The sequence below is a fragment of the Chenopodium album genome, chromosome 1, assembly GCF_948465745.1.
Source record: "Chenopodium album chromosome 1, dcCheAlbu1.1, whole genome shotgun sequence".
Lineage (NCBI taxonomy): Eukaryota > Viridiplantae > Streptophyta > Magnoliopsida > Caryophyllales > Amaranthaceae > Chenopodium > Chenopodium album.
This window is the reverse complement of record NC_137834.1, coordinates 34,764,450-34,785,017: the sequence shown is the minus strand read 5'-3', so window position 1 is coordinate 34,785,017 and position 20,568 is coordinate 34,764,450.

The following is a 20,568-nucleotide window of genomic DNA, read 5'->3' as shown; positions in this document are numbered from 1 at the left end:
CGAAATTATCAATCGGCACTTAAAAAGCCGAAAGAAGTTAGGGTTAAAAATGAATTTAGACGGAAAACGGACTGGAAGTACCCGCGCCACGTCAGACTGCCACCGTGTCACGGGAATCCTTCCCGTCTGACGGTGGGACTTCCCGTGACACGGGAGGTCTGCCGTGACACGGGACATTTCGTGTCCTTTCCGCGTAAACCCTTAACATGTTTTTCATCCCGTTTTCTGAAAAATTTTCGCGTCACTCTTAAAGTTTACCGTGTCACGGGAGAGTGTACCGTCTGACGGTAGAGCTTCCCGTGTCACGGTACAGTATGACCGTGTCACAGGATACTTTTTTAGGGTTTTTATCATTTTAGGGTTCCGTGTGCTCCCTCAGCACATTTTCCCTATAAATACCCCCTCATTTCTGATGTACGGGGCACCGAGTAATTTTATTATTTTATTTTCTCTCTTCTATGCTATTAGCCTAAACACTAGCCTACCCTTTTCACTTCAAAATTCCTTCTTCAAGCACTCAAAGGAGTCCATATTTTACTCGAGGTTCTGTTCTTAAACCAAGGCGTGAAAGGTAGAACTGTTTGAGGGTTTGGCCCCAAAATCAACTTTATTTTATTTAATTTAATTTAGTTATTTTTTTATTATTTCCTTGAAGTTACTAACTCGTTTATTATTTTGTAGTTACAAACAAGCAGAATTAAAGTAAGGATCGTGTTCCTTTTATTATTATTATTTTTCTAACAAATTTATGTTGTTGGAATTGTGATTAAATTGGTTTTAATATAAATGTTTGTTCTATTATATTTATCGATCACCATTTTGCATGTTAAAGGGAATATGTAATTGAAAATCACGACTATTAAGATAATTTGGACAACCGGTTTAGGATCCTTTTAATCTTATTATTAATTGAAGTGATCACTAAATTTTTAGAATTATGTGTGCATTAATCTTAAACGAATTTAGTTAAATAATAGTTTAGAGCGAATTGAATTATTGTTTGTATGTCTTTGAGATCACAAGAATGCTTTTCAATATAAGAATCGAGTAGAGGCCAATACGGGCGAATGTGACTACATGACTCACTTCGTACCATCATCCCCGATCCTCCTTTCGTGGTTCCGAACCATATGGAGTTAGTAATCTCATGGATTATGAATGGGGTGTAACCTTCACAGGTCAATCGTTGTTGCCTTCGTTGTCCCTTTATCGTGGTTGCCTTTTATGATCCGTGAACGGTTTACAAGTTCCTTAAAAACTTGTTGGCGGCTCCCTACTTTATTTGTCCCTAATCGTATTATGTCAATTCCCACTTTCTATGAGTGCCAAGCATATTCACAACATGCTTTAACGTAGGCGCACTTCGAACGACGCCTACAATTTGGCGATTCCACTGGGAGGATTCTTAATTATTTATCGATTTGAGTGATCGGTATTTAATTAAGATGAGTGGATGAGACTTGAAAGATTCTTGAAAAAATATTCCTGTGATTAATTTGGCATTTTTGCATCTGCATAGAAGTTTTAACGTCACGTTCAGGTCTATCCCGTAGGAAAAATTGGACAACTTGGTTGCGCACAAAAGAAAACAGGGCACCAGTCAGATTTTCTTACTGCCGTGTCACGGTACAGTGCACCGTCTGACGGTGCACAGTACCGTGACACGGGAATTTCTACCGTGTCACGGCAGTCCTAAAATCAATCCGGTGGCTTATTTTCTTTTCTCACAGTCGACTTCCTTCGATTTTTCTGAAAAAACGTATGAGTTCTACATGCGTCTTAGCCCCGGGGGATTTAAGCTCTATCGACCCAAAAACGCTCATGGCAATAAGGGTTCATCCGAGTTATTAAATCCACCAAAACCATGGAGTCGAGTTCGATTTCATCACGAACTCGCGGAGCCGCCCGTTAGCATACACCTTCAACGGAGGCTGCCTTGCTAACGCGTCCAAACTCTTAACCATGGTACCCTTTTGACACCCAATGCTTGACCAATAGTTGAACATAGATCTCGACTCTAGGTTGCGAACTTTTTTTATCATCGTGCCTAAATGCTATGTGGTTGGTTGGTGCTAACCCTCATGTGTTTGCTCTTTTGTTTAACCCATGGCCGAGGGTTTTTATTCTCACATAGTAATTAGTACGGACCTAAAATCGATTAAAATCTAAAAAAATCACAAAACTGACCTGGAACTGCGCACCGTGTCACGGCATGTTCTGCCGCGCCACGGTGAACAGTGCCGTGACACGGGGAAGTCTACTGTCTGACGGCAGACTGTACCGTGTCACGACAGTCTGCACCATGACACGGTGCCCAGGAAAGTGTCCTGACAGTCTTTTTCTCGATTTTTGTGCGAATGTTGTATCAAGTTTTGTGTCGTGTCTAGCTATTCGGTCAAAACACGCGTCTATAACCTCACCTAATCACTCACATATCGTGTTCACACACTTTTTTTTTAGTCGTGCACCACTTTTTGACCGTATATTAGGGAAGTCTCGTTTTTGTGTCGTTTTTTTTTTCGGAGTAAGTCGGATGGTATCCTCCCATGTTTTTTTTTTTAAAAAAAAATAATAAGTAGAGTTTCAAAATTATAGATTTTTAATAAAAAAAATTTTAATTTCTTTTTAATCCGGATAGGTTAAGGTTAAGTTTGGTCATTAAAGGTGTGTTTGTTTCGGTGTCACAGCACTTGGACAAGAAGTAGGGGTAGATTGTTACGGTTCGAGTCCATACCTCAACAACCTCTTATACCAAAGAGGCGTACAAGGAAACCACCTCAATCATCTCCACCAGATCCATCTCCAGTCTACTTTCAACCAATGGCCACTAAGGAAGACATTGAGAGCCTCAACAGGACAACCGAAAGATTGTTTGACATGATGCAAACACTCACCACTAGAGTCAGCACTGTAGAGCAGGACAATCAAAACAATGTCACTACTGCTGCAATGGACAAGATTAAGGAACAGATGAGCAAGATTTCTGAAGAGTTCACTTATGTGGAACAACCTGTCACCTCTTCGTCCATAAGAGAGAAACTTCCTGAGAAGTTTTCCACTGCTGACATTCCCAAATTCAAGCCTACTGATTATCCGCTTTTCCATTTGAAGGCTTTTTCTGCAACTATGGCTCTTAAGGGAGTAGACGTGACACTCTTCCCTACGATGTTTCCTCTTTCCTTAGAGCATGCCTGTCAACAGTGGTTCTATTCTTTGGAATCCAAGCATGTCGCGACCTGGGAGGATGTTGCTGAAAGCTTTATAAATCGGTACAAGTGTAACATCCAAGCTAAGACTTCTGAACGTGAACTCTCCATTCTCAAACAGAAAGAGAATGAAGGCTTCACCACTTACTTAAGCAGGTGGAGAGAAATAGCTGCGCTCCTGGTGGATCCTCCCAAGGAGAAGGAAATGGTTTTCTTGTTCATTGCCAATCTGACTCATAAGTACAAGCAACACTTGAAGTTTCTACCCCTAAGTACCTTTGAAGCTTTATACGATATTGGAATCAATATCGAAGATGAATTGATGAAGTCTGTTGGTAGCAACAATAACAACAACACTTGGAAAAACAAGAAGAACGACACTCCTTCTTCTTCGTCTTCTAAGCCCAATAATGCTACCAACAATATCCACATCAATGATGTGCTGGCCCTTAATGCTCCTCCTCAAAGATTCCAAAGGCAAAGGAGGGTTTATACGCCTTTGGGAATGACTTATGATGCTGCTTATGACCGTTTGCATGGTCAGGGACTGATTATGCCAATCGGACCATTTCCAAAACCTCGACCTGAGAATAGGACCGCTAGCTATGACCCCAATGCTTATTGCAAGTTTCACCAAGGCAAGGGTCATAACACTGAGAAGTGTTGGAGGCTGAAAGATGCAATCCCAGACCCGATTGATGCTAACCAACTTCCTGTCCCTCCAGGGGGTAAGAAGCCTAACATTCAAACAGGTCCTCTTTCTGATGCTTTGGCTATCATGGGAGATGAAGTCTCCTTTGATCCGTCAATACTCATTCAACCTGTGAATGAACCTCTGTCGGAAGTTGTATTTATCTCAAGTACTGAAGAAGTGAATGGAATTATGGATAGTGATGATGAAGACGTCTATCTCAAAGACATAGCCTGTTCATCTCTTGGCACCAGTGAAGATGTTTGGGGGGACTTTGAGGTCAAGGTTCTCACCAGAAGTGGACGGTTGCAACAACCTAACCCAATTTCACCTCCACCTCCACCACAATCACATCCGATAGTTGATCCCATCGACCCTGTGAACAGCGATGTGGTCAAACAACTGCAAAAGACCAAGGTGGAGATGAATGTATGGAAGCTTTTGGCCACTTCCCACGAGCATCGAAAGGCTGTAATGAATGCTCTAGTGAAAATAGGAGTCGATGATGACATGACTCCTCAAGGATTTGTCAACTTTCTCACTACTGAGCTGCCGAGTACTAGCAATCTGATTTCCTTTTCTGATAAGGATCTACCCCCGGAAAGGGGACCAACATAATAAGGCCTTACACCTCACTGTAGTGTGTAGGCAGATGAATGTTCCCATGAGCCTGGTTGATAATGGCTCTGCAATCAATGTGTGCCCACTCCGTACTGCAAAGAAGTTGGGTATAAAGAATGAAGAATTGACTCTCTCCACTCAAGGGATTCGAGCTTACGATAATACTCGCCGTCAAGCCGTGGGTACTATCATACTTAATATAACTACTGGGGCCATTGAACGTCGCACCAAATTTCAGGTGGTGGACATTAAGGCCTCTTTCAATCTGTTGTAAGGACGCCCTTGGCTTCATGAGCAAAAGGCGATTCCGTCATCGCTTCACCAGAAAGTGAAAGCCATAGCTGGAGGGGTTCCGATTACTATCGATTCTTCTCCTATGCGCATTCAAGTTATTTATACTTCTATCGTCCATGTTGAACATGACGAGGAAGATGAAGATCTTTGGGGGTTTTCACTAGATGATGTTCTCGTGATCGAAGAGAAGGAAAAGTGCCATCTTGACTTCGATCCCTATTCAAACACCAGTATCAATGCCATTCTGAAGAAGCAAGGTCACTTCCCTGGAATGACCATTGGGCTCAAGAAGAAAATGGCTAAATCTTGGGGCCATCCTGGTGCGCTCAAGAAGGATACTTTCGGCTTGGGATTCAAGCCAACAAAAGAAGATCTGAAACGAGCTGCATTGAAAATGAAGGCTCGCAACAACGCTCGAATCACGAAGACGGAAATGGCCATGGATCCATATCCGTTCACCTTCAATGGCCAGTACGTCAAAGAAGGGGAAGACTTCCCATGCTATGAATTCCCTGAACCATTTGTCCATAATGGGATCCGTGAACCAGGATTCGAGGTGTTCCTCGATTGTGACTTCATCGATGAAGACGAAGATCTCTCCACAGCCGAGAAGCCAGCTAGCCTGAACTCTGATGATCCGGGAATCAACCTTCTTTTTGGAATGGAGAAAAATGAATCCAAGCCGGTCTGCAATGATAACTCCGAGCTCGTTCAAGCTGTCATAGCAAACAAGGATTTTGACCCCTCCGAGTTAATTGTCCAAGCTGACAACATTTCAAGGGGATGGCGCAAGACATTGAGGATCACTACGCCGAGTGGAGAGAAGTTGGAAATAACCGCTGGCGAGGGTCCTATGTTTGATGAGTCTGAGTCGTCTGGGTCCAAGTCTGAGTCTGAGTCTAAGTCTGTAGACGAGTCCTTAGAGTCTGAGGTCGACCCTCTTTCTGCTACAGAGTTCAACCCTGAGTCTCTTGTTGAGTCCTCTCTTTGTAGTCCTAATAATTCTGGTGAGGTCACAGCCGACCTTGCCTCTCCTGATGTATTAGCCAGTGAATTCAATAAAATGAGTACCTTTTCTTACGATGCGTGCCATTCCCCTGGTCCTGATCAATATTGCTTTGCTAATGATAAAAATGACAAAGAAATAATAAAAGCAATGGAAGAACACGAAAATAAAACAGCAGTTATTGAAGATACAGAAACAGTTAACATTTCCAATTATACGACTGTTAAAGAAGTAAAAATTGGATTAACATTAAGTTAAGATGAACGCAAAGAGCTAATTAATTTGCTTAGTGAATTTGTTGATGTATTAGCTTGGTCATACCAAGATTTGCCAGGAATTGACAGGGATATAGCTGCGCCGAATGAAACCAAATGTTGCAGGTATGAAGCCGAATGAGCTAATTAACACTCATTCCAGGTATGAAGCCTGTCAAACAAAAGCTGCGCCGAATGAAACCAGATGTTGCTCTCAAAATCAAGGAAGAAATCAGGAAGCAATTGGCCGCAGGTTTCATCAGAGTATCCAAGTATCCGGAATGAATAGCAAATGTGGTTCCAGTTCAAAAGAAGGATGGAAGGGTCAGAATGTGTGTTGATTACAGGGATTTCAATACAGCAAGCCCAAAAGATGGGTTCCCTCTACCTGACATCGACATTCTGGTCGATAATACAGCAAACCATGAACTTCTGTCATTCATGGATGGTTACGCCGGATATAATCAGGTATTGATGGCCGAAGAAGACATGGAGAAAACCACATTCATCACGCAATGGGGTACATATTGCTATACGGTAATGCCATTCGGGTTGAAAAACGCGGGTGCCACCTACCAAAGAGTAGCTACAGTATTGTTACATGACATGATGCACAAAGAGGTGGAGGTCTATGTCGATAATATGATCGTTAAGTCTAAAGATCGCCCAAGCCATATTGTTGCACTTCGCAAGTTTTTTGAAAGACTCCGTAAGTACAACATGAGATTAAATCCAGCAAAATGTGCATTCGGAGTCACGTCAGGAAATTACTTGGATATGTGATCAGTTCTCGAGGGATTGAAATAGATCCTTCAAAAGTAAAAGCGATCATGGCCATGCCACCACCCAAAAATGAGAAGGAGATTCGAGGCTTCATTGGAAGGTTGCAGTATATAAGTAGGTTCATATCAAAGCTTACAGCGATATGTGAACTTATATTCAAGAAGCTTAAGAAGAATGTCCCAGTCACATGGGATGATGATTGCCAAAAGGCTTTTGACAAAATCAAAGAGTATTTGGCAAACCCACCCGTGCTAGCGCCAGCAATACCTGACTTTCCTCTTCGACTCTACCTTACGGTCACAAGAGAAACGATGGGGGCAATGCTAGCACAAGAGATCGAAAGCAAGGAGAATACAATCTATTACTTGAGTAAGAAACTTCAAGGATATGAGACGCGATACACACCACTCGAGAAGTTGTGTCTCGCACTTGTATGGGCCGCACAGAAACTAAGACATTACATGCTCACTCATAAAGTGCATGTCGTGTCCAAGATGGATCCTCTTAAATACTTGTTCGAGAAAGCAACACTCAACGGCAGATTATCAAGGTGGATAGTCAATCTAGCTCAATTTGTCTTGAGATTTGTGCCACAAAAAGCCATCAAAGGTTCTGCTGTTTCTGACTTCTTAGCAGACTTTCCGCTAGAAGAAGCTGAAAAAGAAGAAGATGAGTACGATTTCCCTGACGAAGATTTACTCATGACCGAAGATGATAGTTGGACGCTCTATTTCGATGGAGCTTCAAACCAAAAGGGATGTGGTGCAGGAGTCTTGCTTGTATCACCCAATGAAGAGCACATCCCAATTTCTATGAAGCTCGACTTTGATGTCACCAACAATGCCGCAGAATATGAAGCATGCATTTTGGGGTTAGAAACAGCTGTCGCCTTGGGAATTAAGAAACTCAGAATCTATGGTGATTCTTCACTAATCATTAACCAAATCTCCAAGAGATGGAAAGTGAGAAGTGAAAGTCTCGCTACGTAACAAGCTCATTTAGAAACTCTCACGGAGCAACTAGATGAAGTGGAATATACGTATTTGCCAAGAGAAGAAAACCAGTTCGCCGACGCACTAGCTAAATTAGCATCAATGGTGCGAATTCCAGCTGACACAATCAGAATGCCACTGATCATAGAGAGAAGATATGAGCCAGCTTATGTTCATGCACTTGACAATGAACAGGAACCACATCAAGAAGATGAAGAGCCATGGTATACGGACATCCTTCATTATGTGACAAGAGGAGAATACCCTCCTAATACTGATAAAAAGGCACGCCGTGCTTTGAGGCTCCTGGCCTCACAGCATGTGCTCATCAGGGGAGAACTCCACAAGAGAACTGCAATGGGAAGAAATCTCTTATGTATAGCCAAGAAAGAAGCACATAAAACCATGGAGAACCTTCATGATGGTATATGTGGAACACACATGAATGCAAAGATGTTAGTCCAAAAGATTCAACGACAAGGTTACTATTGGACTACTATGGAGAGAGATTGTCACCAATACGTCAAGAAATGTATGAAGTGTCAAGTCTACGCAAACTTACAGCATGTTCCACCTTCGCTTCTCTACACGTATACTTCTCCATGGCCTTTCTCCACTTGGGGCATTGACATCATTGGAAAAATAACACCACCAAGACAAGGGGGGCATGAATTCATTCTCGTAGCAATCGACTACTTCACCAAATGGGTCGAGGCTGCCTCATATGCCAAGCTGACGGCAAAACTCGTAGTTCAATTCATTGAGAAAAATATCATATGCTGCTATCGGGTACCACATGAGATGATCAGTGATAATGGAACACATTTCCAAGCCGAATGCGCGGAATTATTACAGAAATATCATATCAAACATCACCGATCATCACCTTACAAACCACAAACAAACGGAGCAGTCGAATCGGCCAACAAAAATGTGAAAACTATCATCGAAAAGATGACAGAAAATTACAAGGATTGGCCAAGTAAGCTACATTTCGCCCTTTGGGGTTATCGAACCTCTGTTCGTACATCGACAGGGGCTAACCCTTTCTCTTTGGTCTATAGAGTTGAAGCTGTACAACCAATCGAGCTCGAAATAACTTCTCTTCGAATCGCATTGGAAAGCCAACTAGATGAAGTCGACTGGATTAGAGCAAGATACGACAAACTGTTCTTGCTTGATGAAAAACGCTTGGCAGCTTTGCATCATGTCCAAACCTACCAACAGCGTATGGCACGACATTTTAATAAAAAGGTCAAGACCAGAAATATCAAAGAGGGTGACCTAGTGCTTAAGGAACTTCATAAAAATGTGTTAGATCCAAGAGGAAAATTCAGACCGAACTGGTCAGGCCCGTACATTGTTAAAGCCATCCTGTCTGGCGGAGCGGCACAATTGGTAGACATGGACGGTAACGGCTTCCATAATTTAACCAACTTGGATCAACTCAAGAAATTTTATGCCTAGTCGCATGGGTTCATGACCCAATAGAGCTACGTTTGGCCTGATTTCTTTTTAGGAAACGTAGGCAACCCCTCAAGGGGGCCCGGCCACTTTTAAATAAAAAAAATCCGCCCTCTGTTGATCAAATATGCGCGTCGGTTCAGCATTGCGTCACGGCCAAAAAAACAAAAAAAAAAACAAAAAATTAAATAAAAAATTGCCGCGACACGGGACATCCCACCGTGACACGGTGGGCCTGAACGAAAAAAGGGGGAAGGGAAATTCCCGTGACACGGGAATTTATCCCGTCTGACGGGAGAAGTTCCCGTGCCACGTCACCTTCAGTCGGCGAAAAAAAATAAAAAATAAAAAATAAAAAATAAAAAATAAAAAATAAATGGCCGTGACGCTGGAATTTGTACCGTGTCACGGGACCCTTTCACCGTGACACGGTGGAATTTCAGTTTTTCCGTTTTATTTTTGGAATATTGGCGCATTCTTTGCGAATTCAAATTATTCGAGTTTTTATTTTCGTTCTTCCATTGCGTCCGACTCCTTGACTCGGATAAATAAATAATAAATAAAAGTCATTGTAATTTTTATTTTTAAGGCTGAAATAAATGTGCTATTATTAAAATAAATGCGACTACAATTATTGGCATCATATGCCTTATTTTAAATAAAAATTTTAAATCATAAAAAGCAAAGTACTATTGATCTAATCAATCTTCTCTTTAGGAACATCCTTCTCTTGCTCAATTAGGTCGGCTTTCACCATTAATGTGTCTTTTGTAGCCCGAACCGTCACACCCCTAGTCGAACTTTCACCCCTTTCACCTTTTTTGAACTTTTTCGGTTGTTTCTCCCTATACACCATCTTTTCTTTACCCTTTCCTTTCACATAGTTCTTCTTTCTTGGCATCATAGGAGTCTTAAACTCAATTCCTTGTGTTCTCGGACCTAGACGATCTTTAGGAGGAGCTTTCTTATTTCCAAGACGACTCTTCACATCAGACTTGCGTGATCCGAATCGTTCCCTCCTACTTCTAGGGTTCAACCATGCCTTATATGCACTAGATAAAGGAGGAGGAGCCTGGTCACTTGCTGAAACGGTCCACAAAGGTCTTCCAATCCAATAAGCCTCGTACTTGTGAACGTTACTTTCATGCAACGATACTTCACGAGGACTATCGTTATAGCGTGGAATTACTTGTTCAAGTCCATACTGCCGCATCAGTCGAGAGGGACAGTAAAAGGTCAGTTTGGAGATACTAGGAACACGACAATATGGAGTTTCATTCGTGCAAACCATCCTAGTAAGCCTCCACCAAGGCACCACCCAACGAATGGAAAATTCCCTCTTTGCAAAGAAATTTTTCCAATCTTCATACGACATGTTCGCAGAGTAATTCTTTTTCCTACGGACTAGGTCGTTAGGGCCATATTTTTCAATATCGTCGGGGGCTTCAAATAATTCCAAACGCTCCATCAACCAAATCTGCAAAAAAAAAAAAAAAAAAATTCAGATTTCCGTGACACGACAGGTTTAACCGTGTCACGGCAGACACCCACCGTGACACGGTGCCTGTTTTGTGTCACGGGGGCTACTCAAAGCGTATTTTTACCTGCAGTAGTACTAGAGAGCCCTTCCTAATGGCTTTCCAGTCAGCTTTTGCCTCGTCATAGGATATCTTCCAGATTCGACATGTTCAAGCACAGACGCTAGACAAGCATGTCCTACCCTACCGTTTGCAAATAAGAGCTTGCTAAACATGCAAAAAATATATGCCCTTCTACGATATACATGATAAGACTCAGAGATAGGGCGATTAAAATATAAATTAGCAAGTTTTTCTAAGTCTACTTCATTTCCACAAACAATTCTATTCAAATCTGGATCTATTAGATTCAGAGGGCGTTCAAAATCTTGGTAATAATATTCACGTAGGGTAGGCATGGCAATAAGATTTCTAGCAGGAAATCAAAAGATTGCGCCGAATTCCTCCGGCAAGGGACATATTTCATCATAATCAAATTTGAAACAGTGTGTTTCTGGACTCCAATAATCTAACGCTTCCCTAAGAAAATCATGTGCAATAGCTACGTGTCGCATGGCTAGCAAACCCCTGACATGAAATAATTCTAACTCTCTTTTTTCAGCATTGGTCAAAGAATAAGACCAGTCGCGCAATGTATTATCAAAATTCTGAGACATGATTATTGAAATATGAAATTCTAAATTATTTTGTGTTTCGTAATTATGCATATCATGAATAAACTGATCTTATTTTATAGCAAAAGCGCTCGAAACTGCCCAGAATTTATCTTTTCATATGCGTAAAACACACCGCTGAGTCATACGCGTCCCGTGACACGGGAAGTTCCACCGTGTCACGGGAACTTTTGCCGTAACACAGCAAGTTCTGCCGTGACACGATACCCAGTGCCGTGTCACGGCACTTCACGCGTCTTCTTTTTTTCCTGTATCTATCCGGATTTTTATAGTATTTTATCTTAACCGTCTATTTTTCAGTTTTTTCTATGAGTTTTATTTCTAAAAAAATTCTCACTTTTTTTTATCTATATTCTTGTTATTATTATTATCTTTATTTTATTTATTTATTTATTAATCACTTTAAGATTTTATTTCTTTATCACTTTATTTATTTTTTTGTCTTTTTATTTCTTTTTATTTTGGGGAAGGTAATTTCACTTATTTTATTTCTCTATCATTTTATTTTTTGTCTTGGGGAAGGTAAATTCATTTATTTTATTTCTTTATCATTTTATTTTTATTTCTTTTTCTTTTGGGGAAGGTAATTTTATTTTGCATGTCTTTTTATTTCTTTTTCTTTTGGGGAAGGTCGGTACCCTCCACTACTCCACGTATGTTTTTTCGTCGCGTCGTTAATAAATACACAATCACACACAAGGAGCCTCAAAATCACACTAACACACAATAATAAATACATAAACCGTAAATAATGTACAAAGAGTCGTAATAAATAAACATGTCAAGTGTCTAGTATGTACAAATAAAAACCCTCGATCAAAAGTACCTAGAGCCAGAATCAGTATCGTCTCCATCCTGTGCATATGGGAACGGCGAACCGAAGAGTCCCTCCACCATCCGAGTACGCGGAGTAGTGTCCCTACTAGTCCCTGTAACCCCGGCGGTAGCCAAGCTCAAGGCAGGACCCGTCCAGCCGGAAAACGGTGTAGACTGGCCCAAAGACATTGGAATCGTCGGTGAAGGCATCGTCCCATACAGCAGAACTGAGAACAAGCCCGACACCGGTGGAGGAATCCCGGACAATGGAGCTGAAAACGAACCAGGATCCAAGGGAGTCAAAACAGACCCAAACTCAGGCTGCGGAGGCTGCGAAAATGACTGTCGCGCCCCCTGACTCTTGCCCGGAAAGCCCTAGGAAGACTGAGGCTGCTGCCACTGAGCCTCCTTAGTAGTCTGAGGCTCTCGCTAAGAATGAGAACGCCTGCGAATCTCAAGAGATCGTCTACCACGACCAAGCTCCTCCTCGTCCGAGCCTCTAGGCCTCGAGCGGGACCTCCGTCGCTCCTGAAAGATACAAAATCAAAAGGTGTCAACAATGCAAAATAAAACTAATGGTAGAAGTAAAAAAATGAATGATACCTCAAAAACGTCGCTAGAGCTCTGACAACTCGCACCACGCCGATGATGCAATACTTGAGGGCGTCAACCAGCTTCATGAGTCCCATCATCTCCAGGCGGTTAGGCTGAGGATAAAACAAAGAAAAGTCAATAACAAGTAGTGTTAAAAGGGTGAATAATGCATCGAAGAAAACTCATCGGCTCAAAGACCTCGGGGAGAGACTCCTGCGCCTGTCTGTAACCCTCTGGAGCGTCAGCAATATGGTCCTCGGTGATACCAATCAGCCCTGGATAGCGGACAGACTGAGGAGGAATCTTGATCCTCCCCACAGGGAGGATGGTCGTCTGAAAATATGATCGAATAATCAAGTTATTCGACTATTTAAAACAGAGACTAGTAAAGAAGATCCTCAAAAGAAATCATACCTCAGGAAGACGGGGTGGAGGAGCCAGAGAGGGAAGCAAGTCCCGCGCATAATCACTCTCCATGTGAACAAGCTCCTACCATGGAAGAGTATAGCGCTCTCCCTTGTTGATCAACTCTCTAATCAAGCGGGAGTCCAGCATCGACTCTGGTGGAGATGAGGGCACCACAAAGCGATCGCCGCTATGCTGACGGACGTCTCGCTCCCCCAAATACCAGACAAAGTGTCCGGTACCAACCAAAATGGTACGGTACGCTGAAAGACGCAGGGCCTCAGGTAGATCACTCATCCTGGCCCAAGGACGATACTGGACATCAATGGGAACCTGGAAACCATAAAAAGTTGGCGTGAAACAACGGAAACAACAGTAGAAGAAAAAGTAACGCAACAAAACTAATCCTTACGCCAACAGAAGAGGTGCCTTGGCGTAGTAGCCCACGCAGTGCCGGGACGGACTCCACCCGCGACTCTCCTTGGTCACGCCAGGTGGCCCCGATAGGGAAATCATGGACAGCTCCGCGACGCCGGCGAGGAGCCAAACCTGGGAAGTACTCGTAGAACCATAGCTGCGATAAAAGTAATCTTTAGCACATGAGTCGAACAAGCTAAAGTGAAACAAAAGGGGAAAAGATCATCACCTCTACGACTCTTCACAAACCATAGACGGTGATGGGAGACTAGTCATTCAGCTGCCGGCAGCCATGATGTAGAGACAAAAGAAGATCCGCGTACCCAAGACTTGCCCAGCTATAGGATCCTATCTCATGGATCCTGGCCAAAGAGGAGAGGTAGCAAAGGAGCACGCGTGAACTCCTGTCAGGAGAGAGGATCATAGAGATCAGGATCAGGATGAAGATCCGCACCCGCTGCTCAGCCGTCGTATCCTCCATCTCGAAGCCGCGAGCTAGAACTGAAGCCAACTCCGATCGTCCACTCCTAGGACCACCTCGAGACACTGGTCGGGTCCTGATGTGCTGAACGATCGGACCCAACAAATTAGCTGCCTTAGCCGATCCCCAAGATAGATCAGACATCTGACCTACAACCCGGTCGGTGAAGCGCAGCCCGCCGATCATGCTGAAGTCTAGAGGGGTCACCGTCATCTCCCCCTAAGCAAAATGAAAGGTGTTGGTAGTATCCCAGAAATACTCCAACAGAGCGCGAACGACTGTCGCGCCGCAACCCAAAGGGCTGCGAAACCCTACAACCGCCATGTAGAAATCTACTAAGCCAGCCGATTCCTATAGAGCGTTCGTGGCCGGATCCCTCGTAATGACCTGGTGAAGTCGAGGGATCAAATCGCCGGCTCCGGAACCATGTTGGCAAAGCGTGCCATCGACTATGCCGGAGAGTGGGCGATGAGAGACATGGTTTTCACGGCAGAAAACTAACTGGTATGGAGTCCACGGAGGTGGAACCCACCTACCCCTACTCGTAGAAGTCCGAGGCTCGGACTCTAAGACATCGTCGTCCATGCCCTCAGGGACAGTGGGAGTGTCCTCCCGAAAAGCCCGACGCCGACCATGGGTAGAAAGATCACAATCTCGTCGTCTAGGCATGCTATTGTCAAAATCTAATTGTTTAGCATCATTTCCTAAACATTTAATTCAAGTTGCATATTTATAAAAAGAAAAAAAAAATACTTAGCATCATTTCCTAAGTTATTTAATTTCTTGAATTATATGCTAAATTTTTACCTCCAGGCTAAAAATTGGCAAAATTATGGTATTTAGTTTCTCCATGACAAACTAATACTACAGTTCTCCTAGCCGCATGATACTATGTTCTCCATGACAATATAGTACATATGCAAAATATGAATCAACACATCATTTCACAAGATTCACCACCATTTTTTCACCATTTCAAGAACAAAGGAATAACATGAGCATTATTTCACAAAGTAGTGCCCAAAAATGGTGATTTGCTCAATTCTCCATCAAATTATGCAATTTTTGTCTCAAATTCCTCACAAACACACATGCATACATATACACGTAAAATCACGGCAAGAATTTCAACATAAAACCTCAAAATCAAAAACCCCCAAATTGATTTTTAAGGGTTTGTCATGAAATTACTTATGTGAAGCAAATTAAAGACAAAAATCAAAGGAAACTTACATGGATGCTTGTAGAGGGTCGAAAATGAGAAAGATGGCAAGAAGTTACAGCAAAATCGGTGAAAATTCGTACTCTAAAAGCTCGAAAAAAGCTCCGGCCACCAGCAGACCGCCGCGACACGGTCAGCACAATCCGTGACACGGCGAAGCTGTCCCGTGTCACGGTAAGCTCAAAAAGTGACGGACCTCCGGTGACCCTGACGGCAGCTCCGGCGGAAGACAGCAACAGCAGCAGCAAAAAGCAGCAACTCGCAACAAAAAGCAAAAAAAAAAATAAAAAAATAAAAAGAAAGAAAATGCAGGAAAACCGTGACACGGTGGTGGAAACCGGCCGACGGGAAGACAAGCAGAGCACCGGTGACAACTCGACGAGACACGGCAACCCAAGGAGTTTTTGAACTTTTTGGAGTGAGAATCAGATGAGAAATGGCGAAATGGTGAAGCAAAATGTCAATTTAAAGCAAAAAAAAAAAAGTAACCGTTGCAACGGACCCCGTTGACCATGCCACGGTTACCGTTATTGTGTAACGGTACACTACTGACGTGGCGCGCTGGTATTCGTCGATAAAAAATCACAACATTCACGCGTTGACTGATTCAGACAGCAAAAAAAAAGGGGTGAAATGTTCCCGTGACACGGGATTTTGTCCCGTCTGACGGGAGTTATTCCCGTGTCACGGCAAGGCTGTGACGTTGTCAGCGAATATTCCTGACGTTTTTTTTTACCAGTTTGAACGATTTCTCGAGGTTATTGGGCGATTATTTTTCGCTGGAATCACGCGGAAAATTCTAACTAATACTTAAAAGGGACTAAAATTACCATTTTACCCCCGGCAAGCATCAAAGTCTATTTTTCGGCATTTTAAGTATTTAATATGGTCGGATAATCGGCTTAAAATTGAGAATCATCTGCGGCCCGCGAACTATCATACACTTACCAATTTCAGCTATCGTTTGCTTTCCTCAGGCTTGGAAAGCGTTATCGGTGGATTTTTCTTCAAGTATAGAAAACCGTTAAATCGGCTTTCCTCAGGCATGGAAAGAATTATCGGTGGATTTTTCTTCAAGTATAGAAAACCGCCAAGTCGGCTTTCCTCTGGCATGGAAAGCATTATCGGTGGATTTTTCTTCAAGTATAGAAAACCGCCAAGTTGGCTTTCCTCAGGCATGGAAAGCATTATCGGTGGATTTTTCTTCAAGTATAGAAAATCACAAAATTCCTTTGTCGGCTTTCCTCAAGCATGGAAGGCATTATCGGTGGAATTCTTCAAGCATTGAATGACACCAAATTCATACGTCGACTTTCCTCAGGCATGGAAAGTATTATCCGGTAGCTTTCTTCAGGCTTAGAAGACTACCAAACTCTTCAGTCAGCTTTCCTCAAGCATGGAAAGCGTTTCAACAAATGTCACTCGGTGGATTCCTTCAAGCTTAGGAAGCTGCCAAATTCGTTTGTCACCGATGCACTAGCGACAGATACGTATTCTACCCCTTTACTATTTTATCTGTGGAATTAACATTTTTCTGCAGGTATCGGCGTATACAGAATGATTTAGGATCGCATAACGTCTTAAATCATTCTCCGTCCCTATCGGCTACTTTGACTATCGTTTTCGAAACTGACGTTTCTACAAACTCAGTCAAAGTGGGGGCTTCTGTAGACACCTAAAAATGTCTCCCCAAAACCAAACCCGATGATAAATAACCTTTCACCGCCACTATTGGTCGGGTTTAGTATTTAATCCCGAGAGTGCTTAAAAAACCGTATTTTATCCATACTTTTGAACGGTCCATGGATTAGTCTTGATGTTTGGTAAAAGCATAGTTTTAATTTCAGCCCAACTTATTTTAAGTCCAAACCTTTTTTTTATTTTATTGTTTTATTACTTATTTTTGGCCCAAATTCTTTATTTATTTATATTTATTTATTTTATTATTTTAGCCCGAATAATAAAAGCCAGAAAAAGCCCGCAATTATCAATCGGCACTTAAAAAGCCGAAAGAAGTTAGGGTTAAAAATGAATTTAGACGGAAAATGGACTGGAAGTTCCCGCGCCACGGCAGACTGCCACCGTCTCACGGGAATCCTTCCCGTCTGACGGTGGGACTTCCCATGACACGGGAGATCTACCGTGACACGGGACATTCCGTGTCCTTTCCGTGTAAACCCTTAACGCATTTTTCATCCCGTTTTCTGAAAATTTCCGGCGTCACTCTAAAAGTCTACCGTGTCACGGGAGAGTGTACCGTCTGATGGTAGAGCTTCCCGTGTCACGGTACAGTCTGACCATGTCACGGGATACTTTTTTAGGGTTTTTATCATTTTAGGGTTCCGTGTGCTCCCTCAGCACATTTTCCCTATAAATACCCCCTCATTTCTGATGTACGGGGCACCGAGTAATTTTATTATTTTATTTTCTCTCTTCTATGCTATTAGCCTAAACACTATCCTACCCTTTTCACTTCAAAATTCCTTCTTGAAGCACTTAAAGGAGTCCATATTTTACTCGAGGTTCTATCCTTAAACCAAGGCGTGAAAGGTAGAACTATTTGAGGGTTTGGCCCCAAAATCAACTTTATTTATATTTAATTTAATTTAGTTATTGTTTTATTATTTCCTTGAAGTTACTAACTCGTTTATTATTTTGTAGTTGCAAACAAGCAGAATTAAAGTAAGGATCGTGTTCCTTTTATTATTATTATTTTTCTAACAAATTTATGTTGTTGGAATTGTGATTAAATTGGTTTTAATATAAATGTTTGTTCTATTATATTTATCGATCACCATTTTGCATGTTAAAGGGAATATATAATTGAAAATCACGACTAATAAGATAATTTGGACAACCGGTTTAGGATCCTTTTAATCTTATAATTAATTGAAGTGATCACCAAATTTTTAAAATTATGTGTGCATTAATCTTAAACCAATTTAGTTAAATAATAGTTTGGAGCGAATTGAATTATTGTTTGTATGTCTTTGAGATCACAGGAATGCTTTTCAATATAAGAATCGAGTAGAGGCCAATACGGGCGAATGTGACTCCATGACTCACTTCGTACCATCATCCCCGATCCTCCTTTCGTGGTTCCGAACCATATGGAGTTAGTAATCTCATGGATTATGAATGGGGTGTAACCTTCACGTGTCAATCGTTGTTTCCTTCGTTGTCCCTTTATCGTGGTTGCCTTTAATGATCCGTGAACGGTTTACAAGTTCCTTAAAAACTTGTTGGCGGCTCCCTACTTTATTTGTCCCTAATCATTGTCCCTAATCGTATTATGTCAATTCCCACTTTCTATGAGTGCCAAGCATATTCACAACATGCTTTAACGTAGGCGCACTTTGAACGACGCCTACAGTTTTGAACCGACTCGGAAAGATCTTAAGCGAGCCCAGGAAAAGTTGAATGCCCACTTTCTATGACCCTCTTACGCTTAATGGTCAGTTCATAAAAGAAGGAGAGGACTATCCATGCCATGAATTTCCCGAGCCATTTTTTGTAAACGGCATAAGACAACCGGGATTTGAGATTTTCTTGGATTGCTACTTCACTGATGAAATCCCAACTCCCGTCCATAAGGAGAAAGCACCCCCATGCTTTGACTTTATCGTCATAGGATTACTGTTTGGGCGAGAAAAGAATGAGCCAACTTATGAAGAAGATAACTCCTCACTCATTCAAACGGTCCTACAAAGTGAAAGCTTCGACCCCTCGAAGTTAATTACTTCAGCTGAAGGATCACTACATGGTTGGCGCAAGACTATCAAAGTGACTACTCCAAGCGGAAGGAAGATATCAATCACGACAGGACAGGGAACGATGTTTGAAGAGTCGTCTAAGTCAGAGTCTTTCCCTTTAGGGTCTTCTATGTCTTTAGTAGTAACACCTCCCTCTCCTATTTCTTCTCCTAGGATAGTTAATGATCCAGTCCCTGAGGACATATCACTCTTTGATGTAATGATCTCAGAGTATAATAATATTTCTCATTCTCCTTACTTCTTTTGTTCCTCCCTAACCGAAGATGACGAGCATTGCTTAGCTAACGATGAAAAAGACAAAGAAATTATTAAAGCAATGGAAACACTCGAAAAGAAAACACCGGTAGTTGAAGAAACTGAAACGGTTGATATCTCGAATGATTCAACCCATAAAAGAGAAGTTAAAATCGGATTAACATTGAATAAACAAGAAAGAACCGATTTGATTAACTTACTTAAAGAATTTATCGATGTATTTGCTTGGTCATATGAAGATACGCCAGGCATTAATAGAGAAATAGCTCAACACACTATACCACTAATTCCAGGAATGAAACCTGTAAAACTAAAGTTGCGTCGAATGAAACCCGACGTAGCACTTAAAATAAAAGAAGAAGTTCAAAAACAAATAACTGCAGGTTTCATCAAGGTACCCAAATACCCCAAATGGGTCGCTAACGTCGTCCCAGTTCAAAGAAAGACGGAAGGGTAAGGATGTGTGTCGACTATCGAGATCTAAATAAGGCAAGTCCAAAGGACGACTTCCCTTTGCCACACATCGATATTCTTGTAGATAACACGACAAATCACACGCTTCTCTCGTTTATGGATGGATACGCAAGGTACAACCAGATTCTCATGGCAGAAGAAGATATGGAGAAAACAACCTTTATAACACCATGGGGCACCAACTGCTACACGGTAATGCCATTCGTGTTGAAAAACGCGGGTGCTACTTACCAACGTGCAGAAACTTCCTTACTCCAAGACATGATGCACAAAGAAGTTGAGGTATATGTCGACGACATGATTGTAAAATCAAAAGACCGTCCAGGCCATCAAGTAGCCTTAAGGAAATTTTTCGAAAGGCTAAGAAAGTATAACATGAGGTTGAATCCATCAAAATGTGCTTTTGGAGTCACCTCAGGCAAGCTCTTAGGATATGTCATAAGCTCTAGAGGAATAGAGGTGGATCCAACCAAGATTAAAGCAATCATGTCAATGCCACTGCCCAAGACTGAGAAACAGATTCGAGGATTTATTGGCCGGTTGCAATACATAAGTAGGTTCATATCAAAACTGACGACGATATGTGAACCAATCTTCAAGAAGCTTAA